Raw genomic sequence first — 21,808 nt, 5'->3', positions numbered from 1 at the left:
TTTATTGACTACAAGGACATTAACAGATGCTTGTTTTGTGGAAGGAATGAAATATATCTAATAATTTAAATATTAAGGAATCATAAACCATAATGTGCTTGGTTGAAGCAAAATAGAGCTGATTTCATTATCAAATCCTGAATGATTTTGTAGACTTTTTCATGTCTTTATTTTTTTACAAGAACTTGAGGAAATCATGGATGTCATTTGACCGTTTGCAATGGTTTTAACCGTCTAGAATGTGCATTCAAAGTTCTCCCATAATCCTCATATGGATAAATAATACGGAGCTAACGGTGCTAAAGCCAACTAAGTTAACTTATGAGTTCAAATAATAATTTAATTCTTTTCAAGGCTTCCAAACACATATAGCTTTAATTTCATCTATCCCATTTCATTGGATTAAACATTTTTGTCAATATTTTCGCTTGATATCATGTCAATCCTCATTTGATTGGATTAAACATTTTTGTGAATATTCACTTGATATCATGTCATTCCGATATTTATAATCTTCTGTAATTTATAAATAGTATATCGATACATGTTTATGCCAAACTAAAAAGTTTATTATTTTTTAGGTTGAAAAATCTTTTGATTTCATTTATTATGATTTAGTTTAAGTTTTTTTTGGATTACCAAACTATTCGGTTTCGGTTTTTATGGTTTAGTTTTAGTTTATTTGGTTTGAAAACTATTCAATTTCGTTTTTGTTTGTGTTGAAAAATCCAACTATTTTATTTGAAAATGCAACATTCATACAAATATACGGATCATTTTGATAATTTAGTATAAAAAATATTAAACTTTTATTGGGACCAGTTTGGTTCCGTTTTCTATCTTTTTTTCCATAAAAAAACCCACTCATAAAACTTAAAACTTCATTTTTTCAAAAACAAAAAATCATTTGTAAAAACTCACCCTATATATATTAAAAAAAACCTTTGTGAGAACAAATAAGCCATTAAAAAAAATCAACAAAAATGCTACCTTTAACAAAGTTTTTTTTAATTTGAACAAAAATACTATATTTTGACAATAATTTGGTTTGACCACTAGTTTTTAAAATTAACATAAATAGAATTTAAAGATCCTATAAAACTTTTATTAAAAAATAAATTGTTTTTTAATACAATTTCAACCTAAACGATTAAACCAAAAAATAACAATGGTTTTTTTATTTTGTTTGTTATCTATTTACTATTTTATCAGTCTTTAAGTATAAAAAGCACCTTGTAAAAGCTAACCTTAAAAAAAAAATCTGTAGACGAAATAAGGAAATAAAATATGTTACCGTTGCGTTGCCCACGTAAACCGCCCTCAGAAACCTACATATATCCACCACCACCACATCAATCGGCACTCCCTTCCTTCTTCTCCAACACCATGAAACGTCTCTTCAACCAATGTCTGTGTTTTCCATATTCTGTTTTTTCGTCTGTCACTCCTCTTCTTCTTGATTCTTCTTTGATATAGATCTTTTCGAAGGGTTTTCATTTTTTTTTTTTCTACTTTAAAATTAGGGTTTTTGAGTTTCTTGGTTTTCAGTTTTGAAAGGCAAAGGTTCCTTATACAAAAGTTTCCTATGTGAAAATTAGGGTTTTCGAATTCTTGATTATAAGTTTCTTGTTTTTCATCATGTTCTTCATGTAGAACAGAGATAATCTTCGAATCTTTTGGTTTTATCAAATTGCAGTTCTTTTGGCTAGTCCATTGATCACGTTCTCGATCCTGCTTAAGTTTATTGCTCGACATTCTTGTCGAACTATTTAGAACTAAGTAGATACAGAGCGAATCATAGTGATCTTTTGATTTTATTCATTTAAACTTCTTTTTTATGTTCCTTTCCTGTGATAATGAAAGTTGTTACGAGTTTTTTCTGAGTTATTCCTTCTTATGTTATTAAATGTTTGAGGTATCCCTATAACTTTTTCAATATTTTATGCAATCAGTCCTCATCGCCTTCTTATTTGGATATTAAAGTTCAGTGTTCTTATCTGTCCACATTATTTACTTTCTTGGAATTTTTTTTTTTTTAAAATCTGTTATTGTAATCAAGAATTTGAACTCTGTTGATAACAATCTTTTGGTGACAATGGACCTTTTTTAGGTTGCTGAAGTAAAAACAAAAGATAGCAGTGTAATGAACTTTTTCCTTTAGTAACTTTCTTTTATGAATCTTAATGTCATTCGTTTTTTCTACAGTTGCTTTAATGAAGGAAAATACACATATGTTTACTGAAGTTCAGCTCATGTCAACAGATGCTTGGTGGTAATATGCAGTTTATCTGGTTTGTGCATTCTTATGCATCATCCCCTTTCTATTTTATACCTTTTACATTTATATGCAAAATTCATATTCTTTAAATGGCTTAACTATCCTATATTAATATAAATTCATTTGTTTGATAAAACTTTGGATTTATTCATTAATATAATTTCAACATTCAAGTATTTGTCTACCTTATATTGTTCTTGACGCTTGAGATCAAATTATAAGGCATTTGATGTGTTGGTTTATATATTTTTAGACATCAATTGTTTCTTCCTTTTACAAAATCAATAAATTAATAATTTCACCTAACCATTACCTTTTTGATAGATCTTGAGCACTTATCCTGCTCATCTTGTGGTTGGAATGTATGCCTTTTTATTTTAATAGTTTTTAGTTTCTTTTTACAAAAATAAGAAGTTACTTATAAACAGTCCTCTTTTTGATCATGATGCCATTGTTATTTGAAAGGAGTCATAGATGCATGTAAAAGTTGCTTCTTAAGTAAGGTAATAAAACTAGTGATTTCATCATGCTTTTTTAGACTTCAAAAGATGTTTTTGACAATTTCCATAAACATTTTTTTTATTAAATATCTTAAACCATTTCTCTTCTTCCTTTCAGGTACAAAAAGAATGTAGATTATGGTTCATTGTATTTGTATCATCTCCAAACAGATCAAACACAGGTAAAACATCATAAAAGATGTTTCTTATATATATATATATATATATATATATATATATATATATAATGAGACTAAATGACCATTTTATCTACATTTCTATAAGCAAATTTCACAACATTCATTAATTTCAACAATATTTACATTTACTTCTTGATAAAATTAATTTTATGTAAATGGATTATCTATCCCATATAAATATATCTTCATCTGTTTTATAACTTTTTAGATTTGTTTATCAGGAAGCAAGTCCAAGAAATGTCTCTTCAACCATGTCTGATTTTCATATCTTGTTTTTATCATCTGTCCATTATCTTGTTCTTGAATGTTTTTTTTTTCAAAGGGTTTTGATTTTTGCATGACAGAGGTTATCATTTCTTATTTTTCATCACGTTCATTTTATTCATAGATAATTTTAGAATCTTTTGGTTTTATTTATTTGTAATTGTTTTTGATAGTTGATTGATCATGCTCTTTGTTGTTCTTAAGTTCATCATCTTCATCAGTCATTTAGAACAAAGAAGATACAAAATGCAAGATGTATTAGTTTTTTTCTTATCAAAGCATTTCACTTTAAAAAGCTTATAAGTTATAGGATTATACTCTCAGATTTCTTATTATAAGCGCATTACCTTTTCAAAAATCAACCTTCAATTTTTTTTTATCATCAAGGCATTTTATGTTGACAAATTCACCAATTAAGTTTTATTATTATAAGCTCATTTCCCTTTGAAAAATCAACCCATTTATATCATTGCACTTTGTTTGTTGAATTGTTGTAGCATTAGAAATAAAGGGATATTAATGTCATTTACTCATTTATATTATTATTACTACTTTTACTTCTCTTCAATGATATCAACCCGTTTATATCATTGCACTTTGTTTCTTCCCCTTAAATTTATGTTTATGTGGATGAGCTAGTTAGTTCATTCATGCTTTTATACTTTGCCTTCATATTTGAAGATAAAAGTTAGGTTTTCTTGGAACTTATTTCTTTCTTTTGAATCTATTATTGTAATCAAGAAAGAATTTCAACTCTGTTGATAACAATCTGGTGGTGACAATGGAGCCTCTTTTAGGTTGTTGAAGCAAAAACAGATGCTTGGTGTTGATCTGCAGTTTATCTGGTTTGTCCTTTGTTCACCCCTTTCTATTTTATAACTTTTACATTTATATTCTTCCATTTTGATGAGATGTTTGCTCATTGTTGATGTTCAAGTGGGTATTTGTGTCAATTCTCGGTTTTTTAATAAATGTTTGTTGAATATCAGTAATGCTGTAATGGCCTGTTGATTGATCATGCTCTTTATTGAAGCATCTTTCTTTCTAGAATGGTCTTTATGATTATGTTTTTTTTAATCTTTTCTTCCTTTTGATGCCTTAGTTTTTTTCATGTCTTATGTGAACAAATGTTCTGTTCTTGAAGTCTAAGAATATTAATGTTTTGATTATTGTTTCCATTCATGTTAAGAAATTAGCACTGTGAACTGTTTGAACCTCTTATATGTTGTTGTTTTCTTCATTTTCAGGTACAAAATGAATATAAAAAATGTTTTGTATATTTTTTTTTTGTGAATACTCACAAAGAATGAGACCAAAATGACCATTTTACCCTACATTTCTAAAAGCAAATCACAATATTCATTAATTTCAATATTTATCAATTTGAATGTGAGAAGAGTTGGGAGGAAAAAAATGCAAATAGGTGGCTTAACCCATTTAGTCATTCTGACCAATAATATAAGTAAAAAAGAAACAACATTTACAATGTTGTATAGCTTTCCAGATTAAGTGCTTAACTCATTAACCTCTGTATGTAAAAGAGAAACAGCCCTTAACTTTATATTTATCTTTTTTCCTTTTTGAATATGTTTTGTGTTGGACATCATTTGCACCAATGTCGATGTATGTCTTTTTATTTCAATAGTTTTTAGTTTCTTTTTACAAAAAAAAAGTAACTTATCAACCGTTTTTAATTGCACAATAGTCCTCTTTCTCAAAGCACTTAAGGCTTCAATGAAGCATCATCTATGATCTTTGTCAAGAGGTTAGGAGGATTGATAAAGATAAGGATGAGGTAGTTAGATAACTATGTGGTGTGTAAGTTTTGACTTTCTATTGTTTCTACAAGAATGTAGGAATTCATGTGAGTATGAAAAATTCTTCAAATTCTAACTACCTCATTGTTTTATAGCTTTTTTACCCTTTTTTTTCCCACAAAATTAATCTTCTTTAAATGGCTTGTCTATCGCATATTAATATATTTTCATTTGTTTAATAACTCTTTGGATTTGTTCATTAGGAAGCTAGCCCAAGAAATTTCTCTTCAACCATATCTGTGTTTTTCATATATATATATATATATATATATATATATATATCAATTGTCTTGTTCTCGATTCTTCTTTGATTGAATTTTTCAAAGGGTTTTGATTTTTGAATGGCAGAGGTTCCTTATATAACCTCTTTCCTACTTGAAAATTAGTGTCTTTGAGTTTCTTGGTTCTCAGTTTTTCGTTTTTCATCATATTCTTCATAGTCGATTTATCCGTAATTGTTTTTTTATATTCGATTGATCATGCTCTTTATTGAAGTATCTTCCTTTCTATAATGGTCTTTATGATTATGTTTTTTTAATCTTTTCTTCCTTTTGATGCCTTATTATTTCATTTTGATCATGTCTTATCTTCCTCTTTGTGATGTTTATTTTAACCATTAAACATGTCCATCATCATGATCAGATTATCTTTTTCAAATGGATCAAATCCCAATTCTATAACATGATTCTTTTTGCTGTATACATGAGGTTAGCAAATGAGTCTGGCTTATTATGATCAAGAAAGGTTAGAGCATCATACAACTTTATAAGAGTTGTAAATATTGCCATGTCATCATTCAGCTTGTTGATTTTTGAGTTTTGTTGGCAAGATTTTATAGCAGTATGATCTGGATCTTGGGTATGATGTTGCCAAAGGTATGTGTAAGTGGAGATGGAGATTTTGTTATGATTATTATTTTGAATTGAGTAATTTTACTGAAGTTTATTTATTTTGCAGGTGAAAAATGGAATCATTGACCCTTTGAAAGTCATAAGAACAGCCTTGGTTGATGCAGCAAGGTTAGTATAAAATCATGAAAATAACTGTCTTGATTATAAATTTATTTTAAGATTCCATAGTACTTAGTATATATATTATTTTTTTTTTACTTTTATTTATATAATCTTTAACAGTAATGTTTTAAAAAAAGACCTACGAGTTATGCATTAATATAATCTTTGCTTAAACTATTCTAACTTTACTTTGTTGTTGTGCAATTTAAATTTTGAGCTAGAAGTTGTTTTATTTCTTTTAATTTTGTATTTTTGTTTAATGTATTTTGTTGTGGTTTTCAATATAAAGGGATTATAATATAAGGTGTCTTATTATTAGTTTCTCTGACTTTTGTGAACATTTGTTATATTCTGTTTATTTCAAATGATAGCATTTTAGGTAGGGGCACCACAAACAGTTAAATTTGGGTTTTTTATCTTTGAAAGGCAAAGGTGCTTTATACAAAATTTTCCTATTTGAAAATTATGAGTTTCTTCTTTTTAGCATCTTCTTTTATTTACAATAGAGGTATTCTTAGATTCTTCTGGTTTTTATTATATTGCAGTTATTTTGGCTTTCTTATTTGTCCACCCGATTTACATTCTTGGAACTTATTTCTTTGTTTTTAATCTATTATTGTAATCAAGAATTTCAACTCTGTTGATAACAATCACAATCTTTTTGTGATAATACAGATTTTTAGGTTGTTTAATTTGCTGTTGAAGCAAAACCAAAAGGTAACACTGTATTTAACTCAATGTCTTCTTGTTTTTTCTACAGTTTCTATAATGGAGAAAAATGTCCATTCTTATTCACCCCATTTCTATTTTATATGCAAAATTAATCTTCTCTAAAAAGTAATATAATTTCGTTTCAATTAGTGTGTAGACTGTAGTTTGATATTGAAAGTGACCCTGAAATTGAAAGAAACTATGGAAGATAGTGCTCAAGTCATGTTATGTTGTGCACTCTTCTCATGTCTGAAAGTTGTTTAATATTCTAACAAATTTTACCATACATTTCTAAAAGCAAATTTCACAATAATCATTAATTTCAACAATATTTATCAATTTGAATGTGAGAGGAGTTAGGGAGGAAAAAAAAAGTGCAAATAGGTAATTTTTTGGCTTAACCCATTTAGTGAGTCATTCTGTCCAAAATAAGTCAAAAAGAAACAACAATTACAATGTATAGCTTTCCAGATTAAGTGCTTAACTCATTGACCTCATTATGTGAAAAAGAAACATCCCTTAACTTTGTCTGTATGTTTATCTTTTTTCCTTTTTTAATATGTTTTATCTTTTTCTATTTTTTTTTATCTCCAGGTTGTGAATTCACAAGATATGTGAGGCACACAAAGTTTGAAAAGCAATATTCAAGTATTTGTCAAATTAAGGCATTTGATGTGGTGGTTTATATATTTTGGCCCTAGTGATGGAATTATTTAAAAGGTGAAAATAAACCAAGGTTTGTCATCTCATCTTTTTGTGAATACATGGAATATAATTAGTTGTTTAATCATAAATTTTAATTCATCTAAATCTAATACTTCATTTTGTTAGGGAAATGGTGTGGGCTACAAAATAAAGGTTGAAAGGGGTCCAAACAGATTAAATGACCATTTTACCCTACATTTCTATAAGCAAATTTCACAATATTTATTAATTTAAGCATTATTTACATTTTCTTTTTGATAAAATTAATTTTATTTAAATGGCTTATCTATCCCATGTCTGATTTTCATATTTTGTTTTATCATTTGTCCATTATCTTGTTCTTGATTCTTCTTGAATGTGTTTTTTTTTTTCAAAGGGTTTTGATTTTTGAATGATAGAGGCTCCTTCTATAGTTTCTTTCCTACTTGAAAATTAGGGTCTTTGAGTTTCTTGGTTATCAATTTCTTATTTTTCATCATGCTCATTTTATACATAGATAATTTTATAATCTTTTGGTTTTATTTATATTTGTAATTGTTTTTGATAGTTGATTGATCCTGCTCTTTGTTGTTCTTAAGTTCATTATCTTCATCAGTCATTTACAACAAAGAAGATACAAAATGAAACATGTATTAGTTTTTTCTTATCAACGCATTACCTTTTTAAAAATCAACCTTCAATTTTTTATTTTTTATTTTTTATATTCAAGGCATTTTATGTTGACAAATTTACCAATTAAGTTGTCTTGTTATAAGCTCATTTCCCTTTGAAAAATCAACCCGTTTATATCATTGCACTTTGTTTGTTGAATTGTTGTATAATTAGAAATAAAGGGATATTAATGTCATTTACTCATTTTTATTATTACTACTACTTTTACTTCTCTTGAACGATAGGCACAAATACAATGATGGAAATTTTTTTCCCCTTAAATTTATGTTTTTGTGGATGAGCTAGTTAGTATATTCATGCTTTTATAGTTTGCCTTCTTATTTGAAGATAAAAGTTAGGTTTTCTTGGAACTTATTTTCTTTCTTTTTAATCTATTATTGTATTCAAGAATTTCAACTCTGTTGGTGACTATGGAGCCTCTTTTAGGTTGTTGAAGCAAAAACAGATGCTTGGTGTTAATCTGCAGTTTATCTGGTTTGTCCTTTAAGGTTCACCCTTTTCTATTTTATAACTTTTACAATTATATGCAAAATTAATCTTTTCTAAAGGGCTTATCCATCCCATATTAATATGGGATGCAAAAACATAAACATGTGAATTTTGTAAGTGTTTCCTTTTTTGGGTTTCTTGTTGAAAGATGGGGAGCACAAACATAAACATGTGAATCCTGTTCCATTTTGATGAGATGTTTGCTCAATGTTGATGTTCAAGAGGGTATTTGTGTCAATTCCTGTTTTTTCATAAATGTTTGTTGAATATCAGTAATGGCCTGTTGATTGATCATGCTCTTTATTGAAGTATCTTTCTTTCTATAATGGTCTTTATAATTATGTTTTTTTTAATCTTTTCTTCCTTTTGATGCCTTAGTTATTTTCATGTCTTATGTGAACAAATGTTCTGTTCTTGAAGTCTAAGACTATTAATGTTCAAGAGGGTATTTGTGTCAATTCCTGTTTTTTCATAAATGTTTGTTGAATATCAGTAATGGCCTGTTGATTGATCATGCTCTTTATTGAAGTATCTTTCTTTCTATAATGGTCTCTAGTCAGTTTGAAAAATTCTTGGTATCATCATGCTCTTTTTTTTTTTCAGCTATTGGTTTTTATTAAAAAGTGGTTTTTTCAGCTCCTCTTTCTGTTTAGAAAAAGTTAACAGATACTGTTAAAAGTAATGTATCCTTTCCTTTCATTGCACTCTTAGAAGTTTGATGTATTTAATATCCCTAGGTATCATCTATTTACAGCTGTTTGAAGATTGTTGAGATATGTCTTGTTTCATAACTAACCCTTTTTTAGATGGATATATATATGTCTCATATAAATATAATATTTAACAACCCTTTGATTTACTATAGATCTATGTGTTTTTTTTAGATGAGCAATTCAAGGTTACTAATATGTAATGGGATATTGGTATCACATGAGATCGCATTTGTTTTGTCTTCAGTGATATAAAACTTGACCAGTTTTTGCATTTTAGGTTATTAAGTCAAATGATGAATCTTGATTTGGGTCAGTATGAGACAGTTGTTGTTGATGTTGCTAGTGATAAGAAATCTGTAGATGTGAGATGAGAACAGGGGCATTTCTTTTAACATTTTTCTTCAAAGTGTTAATGTCCATATCTTTCCAAATAAAATTTTCAAATGGATCAAATACCAATTTTCTAACATGTCTTTCTTTTTGTACATCATGTTTAGCTAAGAGAATTGTCATCATTCCACTCTCATACAACTTCATCTTTCAATACTCCAATGCATACAACCTTACCAATGCTTATATATATGATAAGAGCATGGGGCCCACTTTTCATCCATACAACTCCCACCTTATCACCTCCTCCAATGAAGATGTTGAATTTATTATTATCTGGAACTGAGAAATTTTATTGATTTACAGGTGAATATGGAGAAAAATGGAATCATATATTGACCCTTCGAAAGTCATAAGAACAGCCTTGGTTGATGCATCAATGATAATAAAAATAACTATCTTGATTTTAAATTTAATTTAAGTTTCCATGGTATTTAAAAATAGGGTTTTTGAGTTTCTTGGTTTGAATTTTTGAAAGGCAAAGGTTCCATATACAATTTTTCCCTGCTTGAAAATTATGGTTATTGAGTTTCTTGATTTTGAGTTTTTTTTTTGTTTCTTCATTCATTTAGAACAGAGACAATCCTACAATCTTTGGTTTTACCAGATCTTCATTATATTCTTGATCATGCGTAAGATTATTGACTACCTCAAATTATTTATTTGATAACGGTTTTTACATTTTTAAATCTATTGTAACACGATGTATCCATTGCCCTTTATTATTGCAGTGAAATGATTCTCCTCTTCCATTGTCTCAAGAGGCTTTTGGTCTGTTTCTTTATAGTTAATGACTTTCCGTTATATAAAATCTTTTCATTATGAATCTTAATAACATCAAATTTAATTATGCAGTTGCTATAGTGGAGGTAAACATATATATGTTTTCTGAAAGTCGGTTCCTGTCAACCAATGCATGCTGGTAAATTGCAGTTTGTCAGGTTTGTCCATTCTATTTTATAGCTTTTACTCTTTTTTTTTTTTTTTCATTCGCACCCTTTCTATTTGCAGCTTTTACATTTAATATTTGATAAGATTAGTCTACTTTAATTGGATTATCTATCCCATATAAATCAACTTTTGTTTGTTAGGAAGCAAGTCCAAGAATGGTCTCTTTAACCATTTCTGTGATTTTCATACTTATCATCTGTCCATTCTTTTATTCTTGATTCTTCTAGAATGAGTTTTTTCAAAGGGTTTTCAATTTTGAATGACAGATTGTCCTGATATATAATTCTTTCCTACTTGAAAGTTACGGTCTTTGAGTTTCTTGTTTTTCATCATGTTCATTTTATACAGAGACAAATTTTGGTTTAATTTATTTGTTATTGTTTTTTATAGTCGATTGATTCTGCTCTTCTTAGTTGAGATGTGTCATATGTCCCATATAAATATAATTTTTGATAACCCTTAGAATGTCTTCATCTAAAACTGTGTTTTCTTTCTGTGTTTTTCTTAAATGAGCAATTCTATGCTATTTTAATGTGTCATATACATTTAGGTTTCAATTCTCTCTCTCTCTCTCTCTCTTGGACCCAGTGGTATCATGACTTTCTTAAATTATTTGATAACATTTTTTTTTTTTCCATTCTTAACTCTTTTCTAACACAATGGATGTACCCCATCATTTTATTGCAGTATAATGATCCATTTTGACTCTTAATAACATCTTATATATTTATACAGTTGCTATAGTGGAGGAAAATACACATATGTTTACTGAATTCGTGTATGTCTGTGTTTCTCATATTTTGTTTTTTATCTACCAATTGTCTTGTTCCTGACCCTTCTTTGATTAATTTTTTTAAAGCGTTTTGATTTTTGAATGGCAAAGGTTCTTTATATAAATATTTCCAACATGGAAATTAGGGTCTTTGAGTTTTGGTTATCCGTTTTTTTTTTTCAGTATGTTCTTTTTATACGAAGATAATCTTGGAAACTTTTGGCTATATTCATTTGTAATTGTTTTTTTAGTCGATTGATCATGATCTTTATTGAAGTGTCTTCCTTTCTATAATGGTTTTAAGTGATGTTTTTTTTAATAATCTTTTCTTCCTTATTATGCCTTGCAATACAGGTTGTCCCTTCTGTTCAGACCAAAACAACTTCAATAAGAAAATAGGCCAAATTTAATAAATATAAAAAAAATCATTATTTCTGTCGTTTCAGTCTTACCAACATTTATTTCTCTTCCGTGATAACACAACTTGTAATTGTTCTTATATTGTGGATTGATCTTGCTCTTTATTCAATTTCATGATTTTTTTTTTTTTTTTTTTTTTTTTTTTTTTTTTTTTTTTTTTTTTTTTTCATTTTAACTATCAGATGGGTCTTTGTTAGATAGGTCATATGTCCCATATAAATGTAATTTTCAATAACCCGTTGAATGTATTCATCACAAGTGTGTTTTCTTTCTTCAGTGTTCTAACGCAACGCAACCCAACCTGACCTGTTTTTGTTATAATTTTTGTTAAGCTTTTGAATTTATTCATCTACAAGGTGGTATCACATAATTAAGGATCATCATCTAAATATAATTATCCACCCATTCTCTCATATTGGAGACGGATGTCTGACTAATGATGATGATAAGTATCTTCTTTTCTATAATAGTCTTTATGTGGCGGTTTAAGTTATTATTTTTTATTTTCTATTAATCCTTTTGATCATAATGCCTTGGTTAATTCATCTAATATGTGAACAAATGTTATGTTATGTTTTTTCTTTTTTATCTTGATACAGTTGTTACTTCTTAGTTGGCTTGATTCGAGATGTGTTTGTATATACCTGTTGGATCTATTCACTAGGAAATGTTTTTTTTTTTTTTTTGGGTTTCTGTTTGAAAGTTGGGATCACAAACTTGAGACTTCTCTTCCATAGTCATGTGGTATGTTTCTTTAGCTAATGAGTTTTTCCATTATTAATCTTTTCATTGTGAATCTTGATAACATTTAACTTATTTATACAGTTGCCATACCGTAGGAAAATACACATATGTTTACTGAAATTGAGCTCTTGTCAACCGATGCAAAGACTAAGTCTCAAATAACCATTCACCAAAAATGAAGAAAGACTAAGTCTCAAATAACCATTCAATAATCAAAATCCATTCAAGAGGGAGCAAAGTCTCCACAAGAACTTAATAACCCTAACAACAACCACCAGGTGAGATTTATATGACAAAACAACTTTGATTTATAAATCTGATCTTAATTTTTATGCGTTATGTAAATCTGATTTCTCTGTTTCCAGCTCTTGTCATCTCTTGTGTGCTGGTAAGTTGCAATCCAGGTTGTCCTTTCTTAATCCATGTATTTTCTGTTCAAACCAAAACAACTTCAATAAGAAAGTAGGCCAAATTCGATAAATAAATAAAAAAAAATCATTTTTTGTGTAGTTTTCAGTCTTACCATCAGATATCTGAAATGTGTATCATAGGTTTAATAACCCTTTGAATGTAATGGGATATTGTTATCACTGAATATCACATTTGAATTTCTCTTCAGTCATATACTCTAATGGAACTCGACTCGTTTTAGGTATACGGGTCATTATTTTCTTCATTTTATGTAGAGGTAATCTTAAACTCATGTAGTTTTTTTCTTATTTGTAATTGTTTTTGATTGTCGATTGCTCTTGCTCTTTATTCAATGTCATGTTTTATTATTATTATTATTATTATTATTTTTTTTGTAGTTTCATTTTAACTGTAAGAATTCAGAAATGTATTATAGAGCTTTTTATGAGTTTTTCTGAACGTATTCATTTTATGTAGAGGTAATCATAAACCTTTGAATGTATTCATCTACAAATGTGTTTTCTTTCTAATTTGTTTTTATGTAATGGGATATTGGTAGCACTTAATATCACATCTATTCCTCTTCAGTGTTATAAAGTAACCCAACTCGACCTGTTTCTGTTATAATTTTTGTTAAGCTTTAAAATTTATTCATCTACAAGTTGGTTTTCTTTCTGGGTTTATGTAAGTTATTTTTATGTGGTCTGTGGTAGGAGTAGAATTAAAGGGGTATCACATATATTTCTCTTCAATGATATATAGGTATACGAATATATGATATGACATGGTTTTTTCTTTTTAGACATGAAGCATTGTTACTTTTTTGTTGGATCTAGTCACTAGGAAATGTTTATCTTTTTTTTGGTTTCTGGTTGATAGTTGGGATCACAAGCATGAGACTTCTCATTATGAATCTTAATACCAGAGGAAAATACACATATGTATACTGAAATTGAGCTCTTGTCAACCGAATGCAAAGTGGTAAAGTGATAGCTTTTGGATTACATAAATTATCATATGGATTCTGTTTTAGATATGAACTGATATGAATTTTGTATTGGGTATAGGCATTTGACAAGGGGCTCAATTTCAAAAAAACAGCAATCATGATTTTCATAATGTTTAGACCTATTGTTGGTATTTTTTTTTTTTCCCAATACTCTTCTATTCTCTATTGCTATCGAGTTAGAGATGTATTCATGTTGTGTGATATTTCAATAGTTAACATCCCATAGTCCACAGAAAGAAGTTAACATGTGAGTTTCTCAGTATATGAAATTGGTGCCTTGTTTCAGGAACCACTTATAAGTGTAGTTATGGACTCGGTATATATTGATGTTCCAAACATTCATAGTATATGCCTTTTTGGTATTTTATTTTTCTTATAAATTGTTGTAATCATAATTTATAATACACTATGATACTTGATATGAGTGAGAGCTTTATAATTGTTCTTAATGGACTCCTTTTTGCATTTCTTATTGAATTTCCATGAATAAATATTTTTTTATAAGTAGTGAATTTCATTTTGAATTTCCATGGACTCTCTTTGGGACAATGAAAATGGCCTTTTTGAATAAACTGTTGTGTACATGTAAGTTCAATTTCTAATCCAATAGATTGTAAATAATTTTTAATGCCCTTATGATGTTTGATCTTATATCTGATTCCATACAGTAACAAGGAAGCTATCAAGAAAGTTCTTAATGTTCATTCAATGGAACAGAAGGTAACTTTCTTTCTTCCTTTTCCTTCTTCATTTATATTTTTTTTTTTTTGAATCGTTTACCTCACATTATTAACATTTTAATCTTTCGTTAAATAATGAAAAGTTAAATTCTTTTTGGCTAAAAAGAGTCACACCTTACACTCTTGTTTAAAATGACTCGAGTAATGGCCTCAACATTCTTGTACAGATTAATTCATTAAGAAATTGATTTATAGTCTTAGGATCTATTGGTTTTATTTACTTGCAATTTTTTTTATAGGGGATTGATCATGCTCTTTCTTGAAGTATCTTGCTTTCTAAATTGTCTTTAGGTGATGGTTTAATTTGTGCTTTTTTAATATTCTCTTCCTATTGTTGACCTGGTTATTTAGTGTCTTATGTGAACGAAGTTTCTGTTCTCTGTTTTTTTTTTATGATGATGAGATTGTTATTTTTTAGTTGTCATGGTTGTTTTTTAACCATTGGACATGTCCATCATAGGATTGTATTATCTTTTTAGTAGGCTTATGCTTTTCTATCCCATATTCACATAATTTTGGTTTTGTTGACTATGAAGTGTTTAACGGTTTTTACATTTTTAACTCTTTTGTAAGACGATGTATCTATTGTCCTTTTTTATTGCAGTGAAATGACTCTCCTCTTCCATTGTCTGAAGAGGCTTGTGGTCTGTATCTTTATGGTTAATGACTTTTCCATTATTTAAAATCTTTTTTCATTATGAATCTTAATAACATCTAATTTAATTATGCAGTTGCTATAGTGGAGGTAAAAATATATATATATGTTTTCTGAAAGTGGGTTCCTGTCAACCAATGCATGCTGATAAATTGCAGTTTGTTTGTTTCCCCATTCTTATTTACCCCCTTTATTACAAAATCAGTTCCTATTTTATAGCTCATACCCTTTTTTCCTGTGAAATTAATCTTCTTTAAACGGCTAATCTCTCTCTCATATTAATATATTTTCATTTGTTTGATGACTTTTTGGTTTTTGTTCATAAAGGTCTGTTGAATATCTCTAATCTCTGGTGATATGTGGTTTTAAGCCTAATTTCAGGACACTCTTTTTAAAGCGACGACTTGAGTAATGGTCTGATTTGCCTCTTGTAGGCTAATTTAGGGTTAATCTAATAAACGAACCATAAATTTTGTGTTTTTTCTGGATTAAACCTCAATTTTATTTTTTACCTGAAACAGACCTTGCATTTTTCAGTTTTTGTGATCTAGCTCTTTTAGTTAATTTTCTTTTTCCAAAAAAGTTTGAGAAGGTTTTTTTTTTTGAGAAAAATGAAAAAAAAAAAAAAAAAAAATCCAAGATCCTGTTCAGGTCAGATTTACTAAAGTGTTAATTTTGGATCTTTTTTATTTTTCTTGTGTGCTGGTAAATTGCAATGCAGTTGGCCCTTCTCTTAATCCAGGTATTTTCAGTCTTAGCCTTCTGATAGATGTGGCTCATATCTCCCATATAAATATAATTTTTAATATCCCTTTGAATGTGTTTATCGTATTTTCTGTCTCTTTTTAAATCATCAGTTTTAAGTTATTTTTATGTAATGGGATATTGGTGTTACTGAATATCACATTTATATTTCTCTTCAGTCATATACTCTAACCCAACGCGACTGGATTTAGGTATACGGGTCGTCATTTATATTTCTGTCTTTTGATTTTATTCATTTCAACTTGTTTTTATGCTCTTTCCATCATGACTTTCCTCAAATTATTTATTTGATAACGGTTTTTACATTTTTAACTCTTTTGTAACACGATGTATCCAGTGTCCTTTTTTACTGCAGTGAAATGATTCTCCTCTCTCATTGTCTTAGGAGGCTTGTGGTCTGTATCTTTATAGTTGATGACTTTTCCATTATTTAAAATCTTTTCATTATCAATCTTAATAACATCTCTAATCATCTGCTTTAAATGGATTGTTTATCCCATATAAATATAGTTTTGTTTGTTTAATAACGTTTTGGATTTGTTTTGATTTTTGAATGATAGAGGTTCCTTATATAATTATTTCCTACTAGAAAGTTAGGGTCTTTGAGTTTCTTGTTTTTCATGGCAGAGACTCTTTATATAATTCACTACTACTCAAAAGATAGGGTCTTTGAGTTTTGGTTATCTGTTTTTTTGTTTATCAGCATGTTCTTCTTTTTATACAAAGATAATCTTGGAAACTTTTGGCTTTATTCGTTTGTAATTGTTTTTTTAACCAAATGATCATCATCTTTATTCAAGTATCTTCCTCTCTATAATGGTCTTATGTGATGGTTGAATTTTTTTTTTTTTTTTTTTTAGAATCTGATTTCTCTGTTCCAGCTTGTCACCTCGTGTGTGCTGGTAAATTGCAATGCAGGTTGTCGTTTCCTAATCCAAGTATTTTCTGTTCAAACCAGAACAACTTCAATAAGAAAATAGGCCAAATTCAGTAAATATCATTAAAAAAAAATCATTTTTTGTGTAGTTCAGTCTTACCATCAGATATCCGAAATGTCTATCCTAGGTTTTGAAGAATTTTTCTAAAAATAGTTGAGATGTTTCTTTTTTCGATTACCCTTTGTTAGATCTGGCTCATAACTCCCATATAAATATAATTTTTAATAACCCCTTGAACATGATCATCTACAAGTGTGTGTTTTAATGAACAGTTTTAAGTTATTCTTATGGAATGGGATTATGGTATCACTTAATATCACATTTATTTCTCTTCTATCATTGTAATGCAAGTTGACTTATTTTTGGTATATGGGTCATCATGTTCTTCATCTTATGTAGAGATAATCGTGTGTGTGTGTGTGTGCTTGTAAATTGCAATGCAGGTTGTCCTTTTTTTTTTTTCATCTTATGGCGCATTCTTTTTGGAATTCGGAGCAATTATAATCTGTGTTGGGTACGTTCTGCTGTTATTCCAAGTGTACTGAAAAATAGCAAAAATACCTTTGGTTCTTAATCCAGGTATGTTTTGTTCTACTACATTTGTAACTTTTAAAATTTTCCTTATCAAGGTATTTTATTTCTTAGTTGGCATGATTCATGATGTGTATAACATAACATAGGCCTCTTTGTGATGTTTATTTTAACCATTAAACATGTTCATCATGGGATCAGATTATATTTTTCAGATGGATCAAATCCCAATTCTATAACATGATTCTTTTTGCTGTATACATGAGGTTATCAAATGATTCTGGCTTATTATGATCAAGAAAGGTTAGAGCATCATACAACTTTATAAGAGTTGTAAATATTGCCATGTCAGCATCCAGCTTGTTGTTTTTTGAGTGTTGTTGTTGGCAAGTTTTTAGAGCAGATCTGGATCTTGGGTATGATGTTGCCAAAGGTATGCGTCAGTGGATATGGAGATTTTTTTTTTTAATTATTATTATCATTTGGAATCGAGTAATTTTACTGAAGTTTATTTATTTGCAGGTGAAAAATGGAATCATTGACCCTTTGAAAGTCATAAGAACAGCCTTGGTTGATGCAGCAAGGTTAGTATAAAGTCATGAAAATAAATGTCTTGATTATAAATTTATTTTAAGATTCCATGGTACTTAGTATATATATTATTTTTTTTACTTTTATTTATATAATCTTTATTTACAACAGAGGTATTCTTAGATTCTTGTGTTTCTTTTTATTAAATTGCAGTTATTTTGGCTTTCTTATCTGTCCACCGAATTTACTTTCTTGGAACTTGTTTCTTTCTTTTGAATCTATTATTGTAATCAAGAAAGAATTTCAACTCTGTTGATAACAATCTGTTGGTGACAACGGAGCCTTTTTTAGGTTGTTGAAGCAAAAACAGATTGCTTGGTGTTAATCTGCAGTTTATCTGGTTTGTCCTTTAAGTTTCTCCCTTTTCTATTTTATAACTTTTACATTTATATGCAAAATTATTTGTTTGATAAAATTTTTGGATTTATTTATTAGTAAGTGTTTCCTATTTCGGGTTTCTTGTTGAAAGATGGGGAGCACAAACATGTGACTGACTCCCCTTCCATTTTGATGAGACATTTGTTATATTCTGTTTATTTCAATTGATAGCATTTTAGGTAGGGGCACAAACAATTAAATTATGGTTTTTATCTTTGAAAGGCAAATGTGCTTTATACAAAATTTTACTATTTGAAAATTATGAGTTTCTTCTTTTTATCATCTTCTTTTATTTACAATAGAGGTATTCTTAGATTCTTCTGATTTTTATTATATTGCAGTTATTTTGGCTTTCTTATTTGTCCACCCGATTTACTTTCTTGGAACTTATTTCTTTCTTTTTAATCTATTATTGTAATCAAGAATTTCAACTCTGTTGATAACAATCACAATCTTTTTGTGATAATTGAGCTTTTTAGGTTGTTTAATTGGTTGTTGAAGCAAAACCAAAAGGTAGCACTGTATTTAACTCAATGTCTTCTCGTTTTTTCTACAGTTTCTATAATGGAGAAAAATGTCCATTCTTATTCACCCCATTTCTATTTTATAGCTGTTACATTTATATGCAAAATTTATCTTCTCTAAAAATAAATATAATTCTGTTTCAATTAGCATGTAGACTGTAGTTTGATATTGAAAGTGACCCTGAAATTGAAAGAAACTATGGAAGATAGTGCTCAAGTCATGTTATGTTGTGTACTCTTCTCATGTCTGAAAGTTGTTTTATATTCTAACAAAATTTACCATACGTTTCTAAAAGCAAATTTCACAATAATCATTAATTTCAACAATATTTATCAATTTGAACGTGAGAGGAGTTAGGGAGGAAAAATAAGTGCAAATAGGTAGTTTCTTGGCTTAACCAATTTAGTGAGTCATTCTGTCTAAAATAAGTAAAAAAGAAACGACAATTACAATGTATAGCTTTCCAGATTAAGTGCTTAACTCATTAACCTCATTATGTGAAAAAGAAACATCCCTTAACTTTGTCTGTATGTTTATCTTTTTCCTTATTGAATATGTTTTATCTTTTTTTTTTCCCTATCTCCAGGTTGTAAATTCACAAGATATGCGAGGCACCCAAAGTTTGAAAAGTCAACATTCAAGTATTTGTCAAATTAAGTCATTTGATGTTGTGGTTTATATATTTTGTCATCTCATCTTTTTGTGAATACTCGGATTATAATTAGTTGTTTAATCATAAATTGTAATTCATCTAAATCTAATACTTCATTTTGTTAGGGAAATGGTGTGGGCTACAAAATAAAGGTTGAAAGGGGTCCAAACAGGTTAAATGACCATTTTACCCTACATTTCTATAAGCAAATTTCACAAGATTCATTAATTTCAACATTATTTACATTTTCTTTTTGATAAAATTAATTTTATTTAAATGGATTATCTATCCCATGTCTGATTTTCATATTTTGTTTTATCATCTGTCCATTATCTTGTTCTTGAATGTTTTTTTTTTTTTTTCAAAGGGTTTTGATTTTTGCATGACAGAGGTTCCTTCTATAGTTTCTTTCCTACTTGAAAGTTAGGGTGTTTGAGTTTCTTGGTTATCAATTTCTTATTTTTCATCATGTTCATTTTATAGATAGATAATTTTAGAATCTTTTGGTTTTATTTATTTGTAATTGTTTTTGATAGTTGATTGATCCTGCTCTTTGTTGTTTAAGTTCATTATCTTCATCAGTCATTTAGAACAAAGAAGATACAAAATGAAACATGTATTAGTTTTTTCTTATCAAACATTACCTTTTTAAAAACCAACCAAATTATAGCATTGCATTTTAAGTTTTCTTTTTGTTACAACATTATAAGCTCATTTCCCTTTGAAAAATTAACCTATTTATAGCATATTCATGCTTTTATACTTTGCCTTCTTATTTGAAGATAAAAAGTTAGGTTTTCTTGGAACTCATTTTCTTTCTTTTGAATCTATTATTGTAATCAAGAAAGAATTTCAACTCTGTTGATAACAATCTGTTGGTGACAATGGAGCCTTTTTTAGGTTGTTGAAGCAAAAACAGATGCTTGGTGTTAATCTGCAGTTTATCTGGTTTGTCCTTTAAGGTTCACCCTTTTCTATTTTATAACTTTTACATTTATATGCAAAATTATTTGTTTGATAAAATTTTTGGATTTATTTATTAGTAAGTGTTTCCTATTTCGGGTTTCTTGTTGAAAGATGGGGAGCACAAACATGTGACTGACTCCCCTTCCATTTTGAAGAGATGTTTGCTTAATGTTGATGTTCAAGAGGGTATTTGTGTCAATTCTCTGTTTTTTCATAAATGTTTGTTGAATATCAGTAATGGCCTTTTGATTGATCATGCTCTTTATTGAAGTATTTATAATGGTCTTTATGATTTATGTTTTTTTTTTTAATCTTCTCTTCCTTTTGATGCCTTGGTTATTTCATGTCTTATGTGAATAAATGTTCTGTTCTTGAAGTCTAAGACTATTAATGTTTTGATTATTGTTTCCATTCATGTTAAGAAATAAGAGCCTTTTTCCTTTTATACATTTTATGCTCAATACTATACAACTCTTTAATGTTGATTTTGGCTCACGTTGCAGAAGGTGAAAATTACCGCGATGTAATCTTTATTTACAACAGAGGCATTCTTAGATTCTTGTGTTTCTTTTTATTAAATTGCAGTTATTTTGGCTTTCTTATCTGTCCACCGAATTTACTTTCTTGGAACTTATTTCTTCCTTTTGAATCTATTATTGTAATCAAGAAAGAATTTCAACTCTGTTGATAACAATGGAGCCTTTTTTAGGTTGGTGAAGCAAAAACAGATGTTTGGTGTTAATCTGCAGTTTATCTGGTTTGTCCTTTGTTCACCCTTTTCTATTTTATAACTTTTACATTTATATGCAAAATTATTTGTTTGATAAAAAATTTGGATTTATTTATTAGTAAGTGTTTCCTATTTCGGGTTTCTTGTTGAAAGATGGGGAGCATAAACATGTGACTGACTCCCCTTCCATTTTGATGAGATGTTTGCTCAATGTTGATGTTCAAAAGGGTATTTGTGTCAATTCTCTGTTTTTTTCAAAATGTTTGTTGAATATCAGT

General features: G+C 28.5%; 1 long non-coding RNA gene across 2 annotated transcripts; it reads left to right on the top strand.

Annotated features, from left to right (window-relative positions):
• Positions 1–18,208: 18,208 nt before the first annotated feature.
• On the top strand, positions 18,209–20,009 carry LOC145044987 (uncharacterized). Of its 2 annotated transcripts, XR_013681749.1 has the most exons (4): positions 18,209–18,272; positions 18,571–18,619; positions 19,769–19,823; positions 19,960–20,009. It is a non-coding gene; the product is annotated as an uncharacterized LOC145044987 (long non-coding RNA). The 2 variants fall into 2 exon arrangements; XR_013681748.1 differs by lacking the exon at positions 18,209–18,272 and having other exon boundaries at positions 18,536–18,619.
• The last annotated feature ends 1,799 nt before the right edge of the window (positions 20,010–21,808 follow it).

The sequence above is a fragment of the Lactuca saligna genome, chromosome 5, assembly GCF_052625555.1.
Source record: "Lactuca saligna cultivar CGN05327 chromosome 5, ASM5262555v1, whole genome shotgun sequence".
Taxonomy (NCBI): domain Eukaryota; kingdom Viridiplantae; phylum Streptophyta; class Magnoliopsida; order Asterales; family Asteraceae; genus Lactuca; species Lactuca saligna.
The sequence above is the reverse complement of the archived record's forward strand: the minus strand, read 5'-3'. Positions and strand labels throughout refer to the sequence as shown.